Source organism: Lissotriton helveticus, chromosome 11, assembly GCF_964261635.1.
Source record: "Lissotriton helveticus chromosome 11, aLisHel1.1, whole genome shotgun sequence".
NCBI classification, from domain to species: domain Eukaryota; kingdom Metazoa; phylum Chordata; class Amphibia; order Caudata; family Salamandridae; genus Lissotriton; species Lissotriton helveticus.
The window spans coordinates 177,739,229-177,757,726 of record NC_136072.1 but is presented as its reverse complement, the minus strand read 5'-3'; positions in this window follow the sequence as shown (position 1 = coordinate 177,757,726).

The window sequence follows — 18,498 nt, the reverse complement described above, 5'->3', positions numbered from 1 at the left end:
GCTTTTAGCACAGTTCTATGCCCTTCCGGAGACTACTTGATGGTGCCTAAGCCTTGCAAGAGTACGCACCCCAAGATCGCAGGACTAACCACAAGCCAAACAGAAACTGCCTCTCCAGCACTTCTGCAGCCCCCTTAAATGAATGCAGCAATGCCTTACAACTAACCCCACAGATGCCATGCAGGTCTTCCTCCTCCCCAGGTGGTTCAGAGAAGGGGCACAAAGGTACCCAACCATGCACACACACTACCACCCATAGCCGTACAATGAAGTCCAGAAAGGTGCCAAACCTAACAAGAAGACTTGGCGCTTTTGCTGTCCCAGGGGTAGGGCCCGAATTCAGCTGTCTTCTTTAAGGAAACCCATTTATAGACAAATAGGTATATTGAGGTATTTATGTACGCATATGTGTACAAACGTAACATCAAGGAAGTAGAAAATACTATGGCCTTCATTTTGAGTTAAGATCTAAATGCCGATCACTGTGCAAACCTTTTCCCACAGCTGTGTGTGAAAGCATTTTTACTGTAAGTAATTCACGGACACTACAGATAAATGAAAACCCAACTTTCTATTTGAGCAAATAGCTTTCCATGTTAAAAATAATGTCTCCAGAGAAAAAATAGTGCTGGATTGAAGAGGCATTACATTATAAGAGACAGCCAGTACCTTACATTAGTCAATGTGCTACAAGAAAAGAAGGAAAACATATTAATAAATGATATCAGTTTTGCAGTGAATGATCAACATTCTGACATCCGCACATTTTATCGAAATATTGTTGCTGAAATAAAATGGCAAATGAGGCACTCTTTCTCGAATCACAAAGAACATTCTTCAAAATTCCACTTGTGTTTTGATAATTATATGGATCAAAATATCTGATTATTGACTTGAAAAGGTAAAAAGGCACAAAAATGGTTACAATTAACCTGCGCTCTATGAAACAAACACACAAAAATAATCTATGATACTGCTATATCTTCTTATGTTTTACCACTAGCTTAAAGAATATTGTGCAAACATTACATGTATGTAGTATTTCCCCATTTCTCCCTACCCACCCTGTGGGTATGCCCCTACAGTTAGACTGAAGTCTTCCTTAGAATATTGGTGCTGAGATGTTCTAAATAGTGAAGCCTGCCTCAGAATGTTTTTTTGAGAAAATGTCATCATAAGTACAATAAAGTTAATACATAATAACTTACAATTTGAATGATATGAATAAATATGCGGAATATATGGAAAAGAAAACGAGAAAATGCTTATATGATAAATACTATGCACCAATAAATAACACTTACTACTATAAAGATAAAGAGTAAGATATACAGTTGAATAAATATGGTGTGAGAAACTTTAAATATATAAATAATGCAAACAACATATAAAAGAGATATAAAAGTCTTAAATAATCAATTATAGGTTAACTCAATAGATATATAAATTGAGTATATAGATTAAACATTATATATAGCTATAAATATAGAAAATAGTATCATGACAAATCTCCTCAGCTCTCAAGGAGTAATTCATTTGTAAAATCGAAAATTATAAAATATATCTAGAAAGGAGTAATAATAATAATAATCTTTATTTAGATATAAAACAATATCTTTAAAAGTTTCCCAAATCACATTGTGTACAGTTTTGTGAGAAAAAATAGTTTAAAAGAGAAACCAATGCAAACAAATTTAAACTGTATTGATAAACATGGCCTGGGGTGTCTCAAACATCTTCCATCGTATTCAATTATAAAAACAAACCATAAAGGATACATGCTGCAGAGTTTCAATTAGTGTTACGACCCTCCAGGTCGTTGGGGATTCTGTTACAGTACATTGTTTACTCTAAAAAGTCAGTGGCAAGTCCATGGCTGTTTTCTTTGTATTAAGGCAGCGATACGCTTGTTGAATAAATTTAGCAAGTTTTATGTTTAAAACAGTGTTGTCCATGGACAAAGCAGCGGTGATGGCATGCCTACAGGTCCGAACCCCCAACCTGATCCATTCTGGCCTAAGCATGCGCCTTCGTTGAGAGTTAAAGGTGGGGCAGATGCAAACCACGTGCAAAATTGATTCTATCGCTGACCCACATCCTCTACAGGTTGTGTCCTCCTCCGTACGTCGCCAGGTGGGTAGATTTTGAAGAAAACGCCAGTCCCCCATTCTTAGGGCAATGAAACTGCGCTTTAGATGGAGTGAAAAAGTGGTGGAAAAATACGTTGCTACAGATACTTGTTTGTAGGAGTTAACGACTGCCCCAGAATGGCTGCGTTTCGTGAGGAGGGCTTTGTCAATTGCGAGGGATATCGATCGCACACATTTTTTAATTGCATTTTTAAAGGCAGATTGACTAGGATTGAGGGCCCAGAGGTCAGCGGCTGACATCTGGTGGATGTAATCCTTCAAAAGACGGCCAAATGATCCTCCTGGGTTACTCTCGTTAATCTCTTTCCAGACTAGAAATTCTAGTGTGCCAGATTTGGCCTGTCTTAGTCTGTGGCAGAGCTTTAGGTATGTGCCAAGATTATGGGCATCATAATTTGTTAGCCCCAACTCTAGTCTGATCTGCGCAGGGGATGCGGAACTTGGCAAATGCAGTACTTTTTTGTAAATTCTTGTTGTGTTTTTGTTTAAGGCGGTGTTCATTTTACCTTTGAAGGTCTCTATACCGTATGATAATGTGGGGCCAATCTTTGCTCTTAGAACTTCTAATAGGGGGGAAAGAGTTGGGCCTGAGAGTTTCGTCGACAGCTTGGTCAATGATACCATTAGTGCCGTGGCTTTGGCTGCAATCACATTACTCTGCTTTACAAAGTTACCCCTAGAGTCCATATGGACACCTAGGTATTTGTATGATTGATCCGTGCTGAGGCTTGTTTTGTTTAGTGACTAGCCACCACCTCCATAACGTTTCTTGCCAAAGGGAACAATCAGGGTCTTTTTCATATTGACTTCTAGTTGTTTAATCGTCGTATATTGGATCAGTGAGTCAAGAAGCCTTTGTAACCCTACCCTTGTGAGGCTAAACAGGGCCAGGTCGTCGGCATATAAAAGGTTACATAGTGGCGTGCCTCCTACCCTAGGCGGGTGGCTGTTTACTTTGTCTAGGGTGCTTGGCAAGTCTGCTATGAAAAGATTGAAGAGAAGGGGGGCCAGCACGCATCCCTGCTTGACTCCTCTTGAGGTCATGATTTTTCGCGAGAGATGCGTGCCGGACCCTAACTTCACTCGAACCCAGGTACTTGTGTGCAATTGAATAATGGGGTTCAGGATTTTGTCTGGAATTCCCCACTGCCTCAGTTTTTCCCAGAGTTGCACCCTGGGAACCCTGTCAAATGCAGCTTTAAAGTCGACAAAGCAGCAAAATAATGTCCTAGATATTAAAATGGCTTTGTCGATGATGGTAGAAACTGCTAATAGATTTGTCATGGTTCCTGAGTTGGCGACAAACCCTGTTTGATTCAGTGGTATCAGGTTGTGGTCCTTTACCCATTGCCCGAGGTCCTCCAGAATAAGCCCCGCATAATGTTTCGCCTCTATGTCCAACAGGGCAATTAATCTGTAGTTTTCAGGGGCAGCGCGAGATCCAGATTTGTAAATAGGGTGGATAATTGCACCACGCCATGAATCCGGGATTGCTGCTGTCCTCAGAGTGTAATTGAAAAGGTCAGTTAGCTCTATGGAGCAGAAGGAAATGTCTGAATTGAACAACCTCTGTGGGAGGCCGTTCGGGCCTGGTGCTCCGTCTTGCCTCCCTTTCGTCACTGCTTTAATGACTCTTTCTTCAGATAGTACATATTCCGCGGTGAACTCTTGTACTAGAGCAAGAGGAGTGCTCGATGTTACACTAGCACCAGTGCCATGTGTACTAGGTGGACCAGTGTGGCCCAAGTGATCTTGTACCTGAAAGTGGACAGTTAGGTATGTTACCCATTCCACTTCCTGAATATTTGCTGAGCCGGAATTGGTCAGGTTTGGAATGGTGCGGTTCACAAGGGCCCAAAATTTCCTTGAGTTTTTTTTCTTGCTCTCCCACAGCAATTCAACCCAGTATTGGGATTCCTGCGCCTTTTTATCTTGGATAATTGCCCTCCTGAATGCTTTTTGAGCTTGTTGGTAGGTTGTGTGGTAGGCGCTATTCCCTGGAAATTTTAAGAATAATCTTAGGGCGTTGTTTCTCGTTCTCTTTAGAGATTTTGTGTCGGTGGAGACTGTGAGCTCAGCTAATGGAGTGCGGCTTGAGCCCTGCACTGTCAATTGGAAGCTATTTATCAGATGAAAGCAAAGCAGCGGCCATTTCACTGTTGGGGTGGCCTCTTGATCAAAGCTGCCTTTAATGAACTCCTTACTTACAGTTAAGATGTTCGTGCTGTTATTCTCACTCCATTTGAGCCGCTTTAGATTTTCAGAGTGTATTCCCTTGTAGGTTGCGGGCGCCATTTTGTGGAATTCTATCTTTGTGTTAAGATTAATAACCTGCGGCCTGTGATCACTTTCTGACCGTGGATGGATGCTAAAACTGTCCAGATTGAATAATAGTTCCGAGTTACAGATGGTGAAGTCTAGATATGAGTTTTTGCTTCCATTAGACCAGGTGCAATTTGGGGGGGTGTCACCATTTGACCTTCCATTCATAACCAAGTAGCCTGCGTTGTAGAATCTCATCACGGAGAGCTCGCCCAATTTATTGAGAGCTTGATTCAAAGGTTTAGTCTGGGTCATGGCCTCAATGATGTTAGTCAGGGCGGGCCCTTCCATGTCTGCAGCTTTCCTCTGAAATAGGTTGGTATTGAAGTCCCCCATAACAATACAATCCGAATTGGGATGTTCTGTTGCAATGTCATTCATGATTTCACAAAGACGGGCTAAGGGGACTTTTTTGGTTCGAGTGCTGGGGTTAATGTAAACGTTTATAAGATAGAGTGGATGCTGCTTCCTCCACGGGTTAATTTTGACCCCTAGTAACCAGTCTTCTTTAAGTGAAAGGTGGTTGAATAGACCTTTTAGGTTGTTGGAGATAAATGTAGACAGACCACCTTTGGGGTGACCGTAATGGCTGTCCCTTAGTGCTGGCTTCCAAAATTCAATGTAGCCTGCGATGGGGCGTCCCTCTGTGGCCCAGGTTTCCTGTAATGTGATTACTTTGTGTTTGCATAGGAAAGCCAGAGTGTCGTTGTTTGAGGTTTTTTGGTGGAGCCCACTAATGTTCCATGAGCACAATGAGAAGGGCGACGGCCCCTGTCTGTTTTCTATTTTTGACTGTGATTCTACTACAGAGTGTGGTTTTCCGGGGAGTTTATATTTATCCACCTGCGTCTCGGCCACGAACGGTCAGTTTGCATTTTTTGAGGACAGGTGCGCTGGCAGCCACCCCCAGCCTTGGCTAGGGTCGACCTGGGCGCCTTCTTTTTCAGATGATTTGATTTGGACTTCTGATCCTGACGCATTTTTTAGAATGGAATAGGGCCTCGCTTGTACTATTAATTTGGTGGCGGTCGGTTGTCTAGGTGGAGTCGATCTGGTAAGCAGGGAGGTTGGATACCCTGGCGTGAAATATGGGTACACTCTGATTCCCCAATTTCGCAAGATGGACTTGTGTTCTAAAAACGCTCTTGCCCAACTGGCCGATTTAAAGGTCGCCACGGTGACCTCGGACGGTTGGTTGCCTCTGGGAGGAAGGAATTCGATTGAATCTATGCTGTCCGTTGACAGCCCTGCGAGCCCTGGAATGCCTTCCACAAGTTTTATCAGGTTCGATCTATTGAGAATATCATGCCGACCCTTGGATTCGTATTCAGGGACCAGTAAGATCTGATGGCCGGATGGCTCGGTTTTGCTCCCATCCGAGGCACTTGGAGGCAGATTGTCCAGTTTTTCGTGTTGTATAACTGATTTGGTTTCGCATGTCTGTTGTATCAATCTTTGAGGGGCCGTCTTCAACGATGGGCTGTAACTGGTCAAGGTTATTAGATTGTTACAAATAGTTTTAGAAAAGTTTGGTCTTAACATTGCATTGTCCGAGGCGGATGGAATTAAAGCCGTTGGAACTTTAGGTTTTCCTGTTATCATTGTGGGCCCAGTTACACTTATCTCATCTGAGGTCGTCGTTGTGTTTTCTATGGATACTACTACACAACAAGACCTAGACTATTAAAGCACTTGAAAAAATTCCACCCTTATTAAGGATATTTCGTTTGTTGCTTTCTATTTGCAGACCTTACACCCCTTCCTAAGTATTAAATGGGGTAGCCGATATACCTAAGGGTAGTGCTATATTCAAACAGTTGCCTGATTCTCATACAAAGGTAAAATACAGTTGTGAGACCAATCATGCCACACTTAATCTCGTGTCCAACATATATAGTGCTAAACCGAAAAAAAGTGTGCAAGAGCGAGATGGCACCTCACGGGCGCACCACCAAATGGGGACCTGACTGGTACTTGCCAGGACAGCCCTGTTGTCATCATCGGTACTATCAAGCTCGAAACAGAAAATAGTGTCCAAATACACAAAAGATTTGTGAAAAGGTGCAGTGAACATAAAGCAAAAAAGTGACCAATACAGTGTCAGTCAAAACATTAAAACACTCATACTACAACACAGACAGTACAATTTTATTCAGTTTCTTGTGTTGTGTATGGAAGGGTAAAAAGAAAAAAGTAGATGTGGTTATCACCTATTTAACCACTCATACTTTTACTTGCCGACATGTTTCATTGCCTTTTGGGTTTTAGGCAATTTCATCAGGGCGTCATATGTATTAAAGCCACTGCAAATGGACCCACACGTCTTCACAACTGTAAAAACATAAAATCCACACCAATGTAGTTAACCCAAGCACTTAGCCCGTGTCTACTCAGTGTACCACACATTTGACCTCCTGATAATTACCCTCATTTGGCCATTGGTGCTCCTACCAGCCGGATGGAACACGGTTGTTATTTAAAACGACAGGAAAATCGCCAAAAGTCGATTATTCACTCCTCCCCTTCGAACTACTAGAAGTGATAGGAAAGTTCACTCATTAGGCAATTGCAAAGATGCATACCTATACATGATGCAACAATGTGAATACGGAGCCCTCCAGGTTAATAGAAAGGACACTCGATAAACACACCGCCCGGTTTAACTAAGATTAATGATTCCCAACAGTTGAGGGCGATTCTTATTTATCATGCTCGGTGTGTCTCTCACACCCAACCCGAGCTACGGAACCCGCCTTCTGTCTCCTGCCACTTAGACAACCCTACGCCTTACCGGATGGTGGAAAAGCGGCAGCCGTATCTCAGCCCATGCATATTTGCCGTTTGGAAAAAGGGAAGTAATTGTAGTGCCTTGCGCGGTCTCGCGTAAACACGCGTCCGCCATCTTAGATTGGGCAAATTCCTATTTCCCTCAGTGTAGAGTGCTCGATGAGATCTAAATCACGCGAGATTTTCGCTCGTGAGCTCGATCTCTCTTTTTCTCAGGGATCAAAACAATCAAAACTTTATAGGAATCACCTGTTAGTTACATAATTAGCCACGACACGTAGTCCCAACAATTTTTTCTCATTGATTTTTAAAAAAAGGCTCAAATGAAACCTTATGTATGTCGCTGTTTTGGAACACATAGAATTTGGCATCAATATCCAGTGGATAAAATACAGTTTTTGGTTGCACTGAAAATGAGTGAAACTCCATATAAATATCCACCCAAGGGGGGATGTTCCCCATGCATTTAATAAACCCTTTATCTCTAGAGGATCTAATGTTTGTATATATACTAATTTTCACATATATACATAAACCCACGGGGATTATAACATGTCATATTTAGAGTATAGGTGTACCCTCATACGAATGCCAATACAGACTCATTTCTGATGGGAGGTTCAGTGTATCTTGTTCCACTCCAATAAATCGTTCAGCCCCACCTTATCTGATTTCTCTTGAAAAATCCATTTTGCTTCTTTCCTAGCTAACAGGCGTTCCACCGAATGTGTGTCTCCTGTCACTTTCTCCAGCACCAACCACTTAAATGCATGTTTATTCGTGTAGCAATGTTGCACTAGTTTAGTTGTCAGCTTTCCAGATTTTATAGTGCTAAGGTGTTCTTGAATGCGTGTTTTTATTTTACGCGTCGTGAGGCCTATATACTGTAGACCGCATTCACAGTTAAGTTTGTACACCACATTTGTGGTGTTACAATTGCTGAACTGTCTTAGCTCCCATTCTCTGCCTGACTGTAAGGTGACATGAGTTGTTTTTTTGGTAAGGTGACACACAGAGCAAGTACCACAGGATGGTGACCTGTGAGGTGTGGTTTACTGTTTGCTCTCGGTGTTTGTACCCGAGTATGTACCAATTTGTCTTTTAAATTGCTGGTACGTTTAAAAGCAAATGTAGGCTGTGGCATTTTGAAGTCTTTGTTGGAAAGAATCGCCCAGTGTTTTCGTATTGACTGTCTAATCTTAGAAGCCAATGGGTTGAAAGTCATGACTACGGGAAGGCAGTCCTTTCTTTCTTTTCTGTTGACTTCTAGCAGAGCACTACGTGGTGTATTTAAAGCTCTCTTTTTAGCAGTTTTGATTGTTCTTGCAGGATATTGTCTTTGTAGAAGTTTCTCTCCCAATACCTGTGATTGTTCCATGAAATTCTCTGTGGTAGAACAATTTCTCCTGTATCGGAGGAATTGACCCACCGGGAGATTATCCCTGAGAGCCCGTGGGTGGTAAGACTGGTAGGATAATAATGAATTCTTATCCGTGGGTTTTTGGTGAACGCTCGTGGTCAAAGTTTTGTCTTTCACTGTGATATCCAGATCTAAATACACAGCAGAATCCCTACTGTAGGACCAAGTGAATCTTAGGCTTTGATCTTGGCAATTAAGCCAATTCAGAAACTCCAGCAGGGTAGTCTCCTCTCCAGTCCAAATACAGAGCACATCATCTATATATCTCCTCCAGAGACGCACATGGTCTCTGAAGGGATTGCTGGTAGGGTAGATGATGTGCTCTTCAAACTGGCCTACATATATGCAAGCCAGACTCGGTGCCATTGTAGCCCCCATGGAGGTCCCCGTGGTTTGTAGGTACATCTTGTCTTTATAGCAAAAGAAATTGCGGGTAAGTGCTATTTCAATACATTGAAGTACAAATGTTTGTGGAGCATCGTAAAACCACTCCTGGTCCCTCAGGGCACTCGCTGCTGCCACCAGCGTGGCGTCCTGAGGGATACAAGAGTAGAGGGATTCGATGTCGATGGTAACCAATATTTCGCGGGTGGGATCAAAGGTAATTTCCCCAATCACATTCAAGATGTCCATGGTGTCTTTTACAAATGACCTTTGAGTGATTACGGATTCTCGTAAGAAGTAGTCTGCAAATTGAGACAAAGGCTCGAGGATAGATTGGATCCCGGACACAATAGGCCTGCCAGGCGGTGGCCGGGCAGGCTTATGGATTTTCGGCAGAATATAAAATGCAGGCATCCTGGGATTCGTGTTCACCAGGAATTCTGCCTCTTTGCTCGAACTCCATTTTTTCTCCTTAGCATCTGCCACCAGTTTTTTAATTTGTTTCTGTAGATCTGGAGTGGGATCATGTACTAGCGGTTGGTAATTGGCCCTGACATTCAATAGTCGTAAAACTTCAGCCTCATAGTCCTGGGTATTCAGTATCACCACTGCTCCCCCTTTATCAGCACTTTTTATTGTTATATTTGTGTTGTTTTGTAAGGACTTGATTGCTTCCCAAACAATTCTAGACATGTTCTTATATCCAGTATTCAGATTCAGAGATTCAAATTTTTCAATGTCCTCTAGGACCTTCGCTTCAAAAACAGCAATTTCAGGTCCTACTACTGCGCTAGAGGGAGTAAATCCGGATGGTTTTCTAAGATCTGTATTGAAACCACACTGCTTCTCCTGGGGATGAGAGGCAAAGAACTTTTTGAGTTTGATTTTCCGAATGGTCTCAAAAAACTCTACCCTACATAGAAAAGGGTCGTGCGTGGGAGTCGGGACAAATCCCAAACCTTTATTAAGGACTCGTTCTTCGCTTTCTGGGCGGTGTGTTTATCGAGTGTCCTTTCTATTAACTTGGAGGGCTCCGTATTCACATTGTTGCATCATGTATAGGTATGCATCTTTGCAATTGCCTAATGAGTGAACTTTCCTATCACTTCTAGTAGTTCGAAGGGGAGGAGTGAATAATCGACTTTTGGCGATTTTCCTGTCGTTTTAAATAACAACCGTGTTCCATCCGGCTGGTAGGAGCACCAATGGCCAAATGAGGGTAATTATCAGGAGGTCAAATGTGTGGTACACTGAGTAGACACGGGCTAAGTGCTTGGGTTAACTACATTGGTGTGGATTTTATGTTTTTACAGTTGTGAAGACGTGTGGGTCCATTTGCAGTGGCTTTAATACATATGACGCCCTGATGAAATTGCCTAAAACCCAAAAGGCAATGAAACATGTCGGCAAGTAAAAGTATGAGTGGTTAAATAGGTGATAACCACATCTACTTTTTTCTTTTTACCCTTCCATACACAACACAAGAAACTGAATAAAATTGTACTGTCTGTGTTGTAGTATGAGTGTTTTAATGTTTTGACTGACACTGTATTGGTCACTTTTTTGCTTTATGTTCACTGCACCTTTTCACAAATCTTTTGTGTATTTGGACACTATTTTCTGTTTCGAGCTTGATAGTACCGATGATGACAACAGGGCTGTCCTGGCGAGTACCAGTCAGGTCCCCGTTTGGTGGTGCGCCCGTGAGGTGCCATCTCGCTCTTGCACACTTTTTTTCGGTTTAGCACTATATATGTTGGACACGAGATTAAGTGTGGCATGATTGGTCTCACAACTGTATTTTACCTTTGTATGAGAATCAGGCAACTGTTTGAATATAGCACTACCCTTAGGTATATCGGCTACCCCATTTAATACTTAGGAAGGGGAGTAAGGTCTGCAAATAGAAAGCAACAAACGAAATATCCTTAATAAGGGTGGAATTTTTTCAAGTGCTTTAATAGTCTAGGTCTTGTTGTGTAGTAGTTGCATATTGAGTGGAGGGCGACCTATTGACTAGCTTTACCCTCTAAGCTCCTTCTTGTTCTTGACTTTTCTATAGATACGCCAAGATTGTCCATTTCTGGGTCCATGATTGCTTTTGTTTCATCCTGGTGACTCCTCGCTAGTTGTGGAGTAGCGGTTACCGGGAGATCTCCATTGTAATTTGTCATGGGCGATAATGCACTAGTTGTGATGAGAGATTTTTTGTTTTCTCTTTTTAGAAAGAGAGGGAAGAGTTTCTGATGGACCACATTAGTGCTTTCCCTGTTTTTATTTCTCTTTTTACACTGGCGTTTGCGCTCTCTCTTACTGCATAATAAGGGGAGCGGTGGGGGAACTTCAGCTGTTGGGGCGGTCTGGGGCACTGGACTATCTTTTAACCCGGTCACAGCTTGGTCTGAGCCAGTTATAGGCCTAGTTGGGGTCGATGATGGGCCGTTGTCGTCTGACAACTTTGGTTGTAATTGGCCATGTTGGCTCTGCCCGTCTCGGGTCAGATGTTGTTGTTCTTGCTGTGGTGGAGAGGGGGGTGTAGTACTAACGTTTCCTCCCCTCATCAGCTTCACTTCCCTTATAACAGTAGTCAGACATTCTGGAAACAAAGAAAGAGAGTCTATAATTGGGGAGCAGCAGCAGACTGGTTGGGAAAGCTTAGCAGATGCTTGTGCCCTTAGGATTAAATTGTTTAGTTTGTCCAGTTTGCTGTCGATCCCAGACGTAAATAAAGCCAAGGTGTTTAGTAGATCAACCTGCACCTCCAGTTTTACTGAATGGTAATTTAATGCGTTGACAGTTTGTTGGAGAGTCTGGAGGAGTTGTGGCCAGACGCTGGTTGCTGTGTGTTCTTCAGGGTTAAACTTTTCATTTGAAGTGTGCCTGCTAGAATTTTGGTTGGTCTTGAAAAAGAGAGATAAGTCTGAGATAAGCTGATCATTCGATTCAGGCAGTTCTTGCAAATTTTGCGATGAGACCTTTGTTAATCCAGGTGGCGAAAATATCATGTACAGGGGGCTTGAAACAGGTGGTACGATTGGGGTGGTTGTGGTTGGTGATGCTGATGGTGGCTGGCTACTGTTGAGAGGCACAATGTTGACTTCCCCATGGATTTGTGCCGTCGTTGTTTGCCGGTGTAAAACCAATGAGGGCTCCATTGGGGGCGCCGGGCGGGTGTCAGGGGGCTGTGTTGGAGCTAAGCAGGCCTTTGTTGAACACAGAGTAAGCTCCGGGTGGGTTTGCAATAAGTAAGATGATTCTTTGTCCTCTGCTGGGAGCGAGGAAGACTTGCCCGGGGTGGAATGAGTGTGTTGAGAATTTTTACTGTTTGCAATAGAGGTTTCCTCTTTTTGCTGCTTCCTCGGAAAATTGTTATGGGTTGATCCAAAGACGTAAACTTCAGATGGTTCCGTCGCCTTTTTGGTTTCGAATGCCCAGTGTTGCAGGGAGGCCAATTGGATCGGCCCCAACTGAACCGGGGTTATAGGTGTAGATGTAGTTGCCTCCAAAATTTGAGGGCCTGATTGTGACAATGCAACCGTTTTTGCTGGCGATCTTCTAAAATAATCCCGTAAACTTAAGGGTTTTTGAGGTTTTTGAAATTTTGGTCTTTGGTTGGCCTCGTTAAATGCCTCGGCGACTTCGGAGTGGTTAGATTTCTTTCGCTTGGTTGGCGCCGTGTACTTCCTAACTTTCCCAGACCTCATATTCCAAGATTTAAATAGGGTGTGGCTGGACCCCTCTAGTTACTCCCGAGCCAGGGACTAAGCTGAGCCGAGCTTACAATCGCTCACAGTGGATTTTTCTTTTTACAGTAGTTTTTTGAAGTCTGACCACCGTGCGTTATGTCTGTACAATTGTAGCTATGTATGTAAGTAGCTATTCTGGGGTGCGATAAATTTCTTAGGGAGGGGTGTCACTTCTGGTTGTTGAACGAGTTAAGAAATGTTAGGAAGTTAAAATGTTATTGCTGCCCGCAGTTTTAAGGATTTCTGGTCTAATATTCTAGTGCTTCTTGCGCTTTTGAGAGAAGGTTTTGTGGGGAGCCTGGACCCTTCAAATGGAGGGGACGCTGGTAGACAGTAGAAGCGGGGTAAAAGGCGAGCGGAGCGCACGGGAGCGGGCCTCGGGCAGAGTCGGACCTAGTCAGCCCTGCCTGGCTCACCGCCCCTGGCTCTTACTTAACAGCTGCCTCTAACGACAGCCGTGCTCACTGTCCCGCGATCCCAGGACCCGGGACTCACCTCGCTTTGTGGCTTTGTGGTTGGGTCGAAGCGCAGAACATCTAGTGCAACTCCGGGACACCAGGGACACCAGGGGGCTCCAGGAAATCTCTCGGCGGCTTATCCAAGAAAAGGCTCCTGCCTCGGGAAAGGTGTCACTAGGCAAAAAGTGGTGGCAACTCCTTTTGACTGTGGTACCTGACTGAACACAAAACCACAGATAAAGCAAGCAAACGCGGCCCTTGCATGGGAGGCGATGCTGCCGGCTCCTGCCGTGCGCCTCTTAGTAAAGAAATAGTTAGGACTGCCACATGCACTGAGGAATTCGCTTGCAACCTCTGCAATTGCAGAGAAAGGTTTTCGCAGTTTCAGCTTCAGCTGTGTGAGGATCATGTATGAGGATTGCTATGTGGCTCCTGCCACTGTTGAAAGCTGGCTTGCAGCGTCTGTCTGCGTACGAGAAAGTTTTCTGCCGCTCCTACCATGAGGGGGACTGACCCGCGGCTTCAGCTGCATGCAGAAATGTTTCGGCGGCTCTGCCGCTTCGGGGTGGTTCAAGATGGGTGAAGGTGGGTAGTGGGTTGTGTAAGCCCTTCCGAGTAGGGTGATGCACCCCCTCTCACCTCTCTTGCCTCTCACCCCTCACTCCTCTCACCTCTCACCTCCAACACATTCCCACACCACTGCTAGCCTGTGCAGCCAGTGGGTGAAAGTAAGGGGTATGAGTTCTTCAAGGTAAGGAGAAGCACCCCTCTCACCTCCGTCTCGTTTCTCTCGCTGCTTGGCCAGCTTAGCCTGTTCAGCCTATTCAGCCTGTTTCACGTGTCCGTGCCTGTATCTGCAGGTCTGCCTCTCCAGGGTGAAATGCTGCAGCAATGCTCTGCGGTGGGTGCCACAAGCTCTTCAGGCTCTGTGCGGGCTCTAAGGGTATTGAATAGAATATATAAAAATAGTTGATATATGAACTAACAGAGCAGATCAATAGAAGTTATATGAAGAAAAATGAGAAATGAGATGTCAATAAGATATAGTAAGAAAAAAAGAATAGAAGAAAATTAGAATAAAGAGAATAATAAGATAATAGAATAATAAAATAATAATACAACAAAACTATAAGTTAATATAATAATAGGAAAGCATGAGAACCAGGGGTGGAAGGAGGGAGGGAAGGGAGGAAAAAAGAAAGTATATTGTCAAATGTCAGATCAAGGGGTATAATACCCACTCCTGGAGTGTTGTCATCAATATCCATGTCACTATTCAGGTTCAGTAAAGGTGACCAAATACAAAGAAATATGTCAGTTTGATTTCGAAGATTATAAAATATTCTCTCATGTGATGCTGTTTGGAACATAGTTGTCAACCATTCTTCTTGCGAAGGAGGAGATGAAGATTTCCAATGGTGTAGAATACATATTTTTGCTGTGGCCATTGCTATGTGAAAAAGACGACATTGGGGTTTGCTGAGTTTTGAAGATAACTGAAGGTCATGGAGGAGAATAACAGCAAGAGTGAATGGAAGATGTAAAGGCATAGTAGAAGATAAGATTTTTTCCACATATGCCCAGAAAGGTTGAATCAACGGACAGTCACATATAATGTGTGCTGAGTCACCATTGGTATTATCACATCTCCAGAAATTGGCATGGGAAATTAAACCAGCTTTCTTTAATCTTGCAGGAGACCAATGCCAATCATGAAGAATCTTAAACAGACAAAATTTAAGTCGAGCTTCATGGGTTCCTTTATCTAGATTCTCCATTATTGTCTCCCATGCATCAGTAGTGCAAGAAATTGAACGTTGTGACTGCCATTGAAATTGTAGTGTCTGTGTTAGAGGTTGAGAAAAAAGATGTGTTATAAAAAGTCTGTATAAACCAGATATCACCCCTTTATGTTTTCCCCAGGTATTTAGATATGATACTATCTGTGAATTTGACAACACCAGAGAATGTGAACCAAATTGTTTTTCCAAACATTGCTTGAGCAGGTTAGATTATAAAGATTGATGCGATGGAATACCGAATTCCTCTTGGTGTGAGAAGAGAGAAGTGTGGCTCACAGATTAGAGCGGCAGAACCTGAGGCAGAGGTCTGGCCCGGGACTAGGGTTCAATTCCCGACACGGCAGAGTCTTGGGCTCAATGTCCACAGACTCGATAATTCTCGCCTAGGTGCCTACTCTAATCATGGGTCCCACTCTGCAACTCTGGGCAATAGCTTGCTTAATCTCCACAACAGCCCCGAAAGCGCTTAGATGCCTGGCCTCACCTTGGGGGTGCCCAGTAAGGGGCATCTCACAGGGAAAGCCAGGAGTCGTTCCACAGCAGTATACAGCGCCAGGATGCCTGAAAGGTGATAGTGCGCTTTACAAGTATACATACATACATACATACATTTGTGTGAATGTTTTAAAGTCACCATTATAAAAAAATGTATCTAATGTTTGAATACCTGCTGCTTCCCATAATGGCCATGATTATACCTTATTATTAATACGAACACCAGAATTATTCCATATGGGTGACTTTTCATCTATATCGGAGTTTAAAGCTAATAAATTGTGTGCTCTTTGTCACGATTTGGACATGGCTGATAGGATTGTGCTTGTCAGAGCCCGAAGATAAAAGATGCCGTTCTAAATGGACCCATTGCGCAACATCAGAGACTCCTGGTAGCATGTATGATAATTGAGAAATCTGCAATGCTAAGTTATAATGTTCAATGGATGGAAGACTCATACCTCCAGAAGAATGGTGAGCCTTTAATTTTGTTATGACCAAACGAGATTTTATTGAGCCCTATATAAAAGTTTTTAATTTGGAATTTATGAGTCTCAAAGTAGATAAGGGAATATGGGGAGGGAGCATACCTAAGGTATATAGAAAATGAGGAAGTGTAACCATTTTAACAGCTTGAACTCTACCCCACATGGAAAGATTCAAAATGTTCCACTTATAAAAGTCACATTGCATTTGAACAATCAATGGGGTCAGGTTATGTGTAATCATACCTTCCATACCCTTATTCACTAAGATACCCAAATATTTAAGACATGAGGGTTGCCAATGAAAGGGGACGTTGTGTACAGCTGCTTTGGGGTTCCATCAGAAATAGGTATGGCTTCACTCTTGTCCCAATTTGTTTTATAACCTGAGAATGAAGAAAAAGTGTATATAATTTGAAGCAAAGATGGCAATGAATTAGGGAGGTCTGTTAAGGTGAGTATTATGTTATCTGTATATAGATAAAGTTTTGAGTCACTTATAGGGAGGGGTATGCCTGTAACTGATTCTGATTGACAAATCGTGGCTGCTAAAGGCTCCCCTGCTATAAGAAAAAGAAGTGGGGATAGAGGACATCCCTGACGTGTTCCTCTTCGGATCGGAAATGATTCTTATATGAAGCCTCCACAATTAACTTTTGCCTCAAAACATTGATGAGTGAAGAGCGGAGGCTGTGAGGAGGCAGTATACAGAGCATTGTAAGAGTGGCGAGAAGAGACATCTTTATATAATAATTTGAAGCAGAACCTTATTTTATGCAACAATAAAATAATACCCCACAAGAATGGAAGGACAAGGTTATAGATCTGGTACTTTAAGGTCACCTGGGGAGAAGTTTAATTAAATCTAGTTCAGGGAGTGGTATTGATTTCCCAATATGGATTCATTAGTGGATGCAGGAGTAAAAAAATGCATTATCTGTACCAACAGTGATAGTCCAATCGCATCCGTAAGGTCCCTTTGTCCCCAGTTTTCATACCAGATTAACCTTGGGAGAAACTTGCTCTAGATATCATAGGTCCCATCAACAAAAAAGGGGTCAGGATACAGTACGCATTTGTTTTAATCAATTCCCATTCCCATTGGAGAGTCACGAGAATGGTAAACCAGATCACCACAGACACCTTAATGGATTTCCTAAGAGACACATTCACTACAGAAGGCATTCAATGCACCATAGTCACAGAAAATGGGGTGCAATTCACCTCTTCAGCCATGACAAACTTCCTTTCTAGATTGGCAACAGCACATCTTAGGACTCCTCTATATTGCAGAAGAGCTAATGGCCTTCTTGAAAGAATTAATAGAATGGTCAAGGAAAACCTCCAACTTGCGTGTGCCAAACACTTACCAGTAGAGTGGCCAATACAAGAGATGTTATGGGCATATCACACAACCCCCAACAAAGTCACAGGAATTTCAGTTTTCTTCTCTCAAAAAGAGGAAACCTAGTACTAAATTCTTCCCTAATTGGAAAGGGGGAGGTGAGAGAATAGAACACAATTTATCTATTGCTAAAGGCATGGTCACTTCTCACCAAATCAGGTATAAAAAGTTCTACAACTGCAAACATGATACCAAACAATGGAAATGGGCAGTGGGTGACTCTGTGTATATCAAAAAACCCATTGGTAGAAGTGGAGATGATTTCAGGTCCCCTTGACCAAAAAGTATTGTTGAAGTCAAACATAATGTTGTTGTTATGGATAACGGCCAAAGATGGAATATGGACAGGCTAGCCAAATGTGCACCTCCAGAAGACAACGTAACCGTAAGTATCGTCACTACACCCACATCACATGAAGGCCCTATTATTAGAAATGACCAGGACAAAAGACATATAAGGGTACCTAAGTAGAACAAGGACTATGCCATGAGAAGTTTATATGGAACCTTCTTTACTCTGTTTGGGGGAAGATGTGTTATATCTTCTTAAGTTTTACCACTGTCTTAAAGCATATTGTGTCACTGCTACATCAGCTTCCTCTGAATTCTCCCTGCAGCTCAGCAGTTTCACTGCTGACCCCACACTGTTGCATACTATTACACTTCACTGTCCACTCACCTCTCTTCACTCTTACAATGCTCCTTCTACTGCCTCCCCACAGCTTCCACTCTCCACTCACCAACATTCCAAGGCAGGCTTCACTATTTAGAACATCTCAGTCCCAACATTCTAAGGTAGACTTCAGTCTAACTGTAGTGGCGTGTAAACAGGGCGGGTAGGGGGGAAAAGGGCACTCCTATATACATGTACTGTTTACACAGTATGCTTTTAGACAGTGGCAAAACATAAAAAGATATAACACATTTCCCCCACCCAAAAAAGTAAAGAAGGTTTCACATGAACAGCATAAATCGCACACATTCATTTTCTCCTGTCATAGTCCTTGTGCCACTTAAGTACCCTTATACGTCTTTTGACCTGGT